The sequence below is a fragment of the Lolium rigidum genome, chromosome 5, assembly GCF_022539505.1.
Source record: "Lolium rigidum isolate FL_2022 chromosome 5, APGP_CSIRO_Lrig_0.1, whole genome shotgun sequence".
Taxonomy (NCBI): Eukaryota; Viridiplantae; Streptophyta; class Magnoliopsida; order Poales; family Poaceae; genus Lolium; species Lolium rigidum.
In genome coordinates this window covers 210,598,984-210,603,748 of record NC_061512.1, presented here as the reverse complement: position 1 = coordinate 210,603,748, position 4,765 = coordinate 210,598,984, and positions in this window count along the sequence as shown.

Here is a 4,765-nt window from a genome sequence, read left to right as displayed (position 1 = left end):
CACCTAGTAGCTATGAAGGTGCATGGTTTTCCATAATAAGCCCTACCCAAAACAGCTTTCCCCAAAACATACTTTGTCCGAATGAGACCATAATTTTCACACTCATGTAGATTTGTATTGCAAATAGTTTGAGGTAGGCCAAGATGGGTTTCATTGTACAAAACACGCATTTTCCATTTTTTAAATCTCATATTTGAATCCCTTAGTCCGTTTACTACTCACTTGCCCTTGGTTTCTTGATACTACTCGGCTTTGCCCTCTCCCTTCACAAACTCTCACGGACGCCCAACATTGCCCCGATTGGTCTAGCCCATGTCACGCGGATCGTGCCCGACGACCGTTGATCGTATGATCTAACGGGCAGGATAACCCCTATCTCTCTCTCTCGGTCGGGGCCACCACCCTCTCTCTCTCTCTGTCGTCGGTTAGCTTCACGCAAAGTTTGGTTTTCTGCATTATTTTTCACGAGCTAAATTATAAACTCTTTTTAGGCATTACTTTTCACGCAAAAAATGATAAACCATCACCGATTTGTTGTAGCCATTACTTTTCACGCACAAAAATGATACACCATCACCCATTTCGTGTAGCCATTACTTTTCACGCAAAAAATGATAAACCATCACCGATTTTGTTGTAGCCATTACTTTTCACGCACAAAAATGATAAACCATCACCGATTTGTTGTAGCCATTACTTTTCACGCACAAAAATGATACACCATCACCCATTTCGTGTAGCCATTAATTTTCACGCAAAAAATGATACACCATCACCCATTTCTTGTACCCATTACTTTTCACGCAAAAAACGATAAACCATCACCGATTTCTTGTAGCCATTACTTTTCACGCACAAAAATGATACACCATCACCCATTTCGTGTACCCATTACTTTTCACGCAAAAAAATGATAAACCATCACCGATTTTGTTGTAGCCATTACTTTTCACGCACAAAAATGATAAACCATCACCGATTTGTTGTAGCCATTACTTTTCACGCACAAAAATGATACACCATCACCCATTTCGTGTAGCCATTACTTTTCACGCAAAAAATGATACACCATCACCCATTTCTTGTACCCATTACTTTTCACGCAAAAAACGATAAACCATCACCGATTTCTTGTAGCCATTACTTTCCTTTTAGGCATTACTTTTCACGGTAAAATGATAAACTATACCCCCACAACGGTCGTCTCCTCCTTAATTTATTGTGTATAAACCCCCACAACGGTCATCTCCTCCTTATTTTATTGTGTAAACCCTACAACGGTCATCTCTCCCTTATAAACACCCACACGGCCATCCCTTGTGTCAATAGGTTCCGCCTCTCTCTTCTTTTCGTTCACATACACTTTATCCATTGCCATGGCTTCCACGTCTCGGAAGCGGACCGGAAGGGGAAGGGGAAGGGGAAGGGGAAGGGGAAGTGGATCATCATCATTGCCACCACCACCGTCAACACTGCCATTGATCATAGAGGAGTTCTTCATCGTCGTCTATGAAGACCCTTTGGTCAAGAAGGTACGTACGCGTTCCCACATATATGATGCATGTGATTAATTATGGGCATGTTCTAAAAAACCTTTAATTTCAAGGGTTCCCTAATTTCAAACGATCGGCGCTCGATCTCTTTGCAGGAACTCCCAAAAAAATTTGCGGACTATCTTGACGGCAAGGAGCCAGCTAAGGTGTATCCGCGAGCAGCTGACTGCGGTCCTCGTCTCTGGACCGTGGAGGTCCTATTTGACGGACAAGGCCGGATGTACCTCGACAAGGGCTGGGAGAAATTCGCCATCGCGCACGGTGTGGATTTCGGCTGGTTCGTACACTTCAAATATGAAGGCGATGATGTGCTCACAGTGAAGGTGTTCGACGGAACAATGTGCAGGAGGTACTACTACTCAGACGACGAAGATATCGACGATGAAAGCGACGACGACGTGAAGCCATGCATCCATCCCCTTTAGATAATTAAGGGGATTATGACCAAGAATATATATGTAGCTTCATATGCATCGATTTAGAGATCTAGCTATTTTCTATATATTATGCATGTAAAAAATAACATCCCATTTCCACTATTATTCGAGCACCACATCCTCCAAACGATGCCGATGCCGATGCCGATATCGGCATGGTCGGAACGGCTATGCTCGCCACCACCTTGCTAGGTCAACGTCGGGATGCACAATGTTTAGCATAAGAGTCACTTTAGATTAAGCTGCGAAAATAGTCACGTGCCATGGGCTGAGGCGGCCCCTACGGAGCGGCTCTATATTATATTCTCTAAATAAAATAGACGACCACAACGGTCATTGGCTGCGGAGGCCCCACAGAGCGGCAATATATAATTTTCTATAAATAAATAGACGACCCACTCGGTCATTGGCTGCGGCAGCCCCATAGAGCGGCCCCATTTGTCATTGGCAGCACCGCGTATACAATCGGGAAATAAAACGGCCCACGCGTCGGCGGTAGATGGATCCACCCGTCGAGCACGAGACGGTCGGCGAGGAACCGACCTCACGGTAACGGTAAGGCCTCCGACTCGACGGCAACCCGCGTCTTCGAGGGGTTTCAAACTAGAGGGAGGGGAAAACTGAGGAAAAACTAACGAGCTGGGGAAAACTGAGTACAACTAACGAAGCAGGGGCACGAAAATAGAAATCCCAATCCTAAATCATCGGGGTTAGGTCACGTTTAGAGCGATTGCATCTCATTCTTATGCATTACTGCATCTTTGCCAATCTTTTAAACATCGTCCTTACCGGACGATGATGCTATTTCAGAATTTGGAGTTATTGCTTATCGAAGACCTTGCCTGCATAATCTTGCAGTCAAGAAAGGCAAGTTCATCACTTGCTCATGTCATTTGAGTATCTTAATCAAATTACTTGCAAAGTACTATGATTATCACTATTGCATAAAAACCAAAACCACTATTTTCATAACTATGAATATGACTATGTGGTGGGCAATGGAACCATGGATTGTGTTGATATGGTGGAGGTTCCATTGCAAGGGTTATATCCATCTAGGATTAAACAACAAATATCGTCCAGTGATTCTTGTGCCGTAATACCCGTGTTAACCATAAGATCCGGAGTGGGACGGAGTAGTCAAAAGTGTTTCCACCTCTCGTTCATCAACGGATGCGCTTTACCGTAGACACTTGTATCTGTCGGGGGCGAGCGGTTGGCTGGGGAAGCCTTAAATCCCCACGGCATTGTCCGTAGACACTTGTCGCCCGAGGAACAAGCGGTTGGCTGGGGAAGCCTTAAGTCCCCACGGTATTGCGGTCTAGGATGGGTTGCAGCTACCGGCGAAGGAGTTTGGTTCGATCCCAGACTGTCGTCGTGGTCGGGGTCCACCCGTAAGTGGGAATAATGGGACCAGCGAGGACCCATGGTCGGGGCATGCAACAAAGGGTGGGTGTTCGAGGTAGCGGAGGAACATGATTGGCTAGACCTTATACCGGGCCTCACACCATAGGAAGTGTGGACGGGGAAATTGCCCGGTTGGCACCAAGGTTAAGATCTCTTATGGGTAAAGCAATACACCTCTGCGAGTGTAATGAATCGTGACCTGTCACTCCTCGTTCCGGGATATGGAACTGCGAACGCTGCCGGAAAGGAGCTCCATTAAGTTCTAGTAAACCGGTGAAGGTCGACAGACATAGTTCTTCCGAATAAAAGCAACCTTTTGAAGAAATGGTTATGAAAACTTGCATTGGTATTAGACTTTACGGTATAATGCTGTAGCTAGTGCATTAAACACCTCTTTCCTATAATGAACTTGTTGAGTACGCTCGTACTCATCCCACTCTTAAATCCCCTGCTTAGATATGGAGGCATCGAAGGAGGATCTACAGTGCAACTCGAAGGTCGAGGAGTCAACAACTACTTCAAGAGACAGGACCCTGTCCGAGGAGTCAGATACCACATCCAACAACGAGAAAACCTATTTTAGCCATAGAAGGGAACTAGCTTCCTAAACCTAGCTCCTACTTAGCTAGAATCTATTCTTAGACCTATAGCTAGTTAAATACTCTACAAATAGAGTCTGTGATAAGACTAGACTACGAGTCGTTCTTCTGGAGTTTATTTGCAGTTTTACCTCATTGTAAAGTCGGAGGCTGTAACAGAGTCAATGTTGTAATTCTATAGACATGCCTTGGACCCGCATATGTTTCTGTTGTACCACTCTGAGCGATATAATACTAGTGGAACGATGTTTCATTGGTGTTATATCAGACTTGCATACTACACCATGCAGTGGTATGCCGGGTCACCACACATGTATTCCGGCTAGGACTCTCCTTGTAAACCATAGATCCGTGCGCCTTTATAAGTCGGATCTCGGGAGCCCTAGAGGCACAACCACAACACATTGTAACAACGCGAGAGCGCCCAGATAATTCCAGATAAGCAGCAGTAGGCACTGTCATCGTGCAGGTGTTTCGAAGCTGGGTAAATCGCGAACCACCGTCCCGAGGACTCTCCGCCCGATGGCCCCTACTTTTTATCCCCCTCGTGAGGATCGCTCATCCGAGGAACCGTCGAATAGGCAACGATAGTGGTTATAGGTGATTTTTCTAATGTGGAGGAAAGAGAATAAGGACGAGAGTGAGGGTGTAAAGTTCTAGACAATCCATAGGATTCTTAGGGACGACAATTTTATTGTTGTATGGATGGTATCTATAACTTGTACACATATAGTTATGGCTAAAATTAGACAACTTACAAACAGATTGT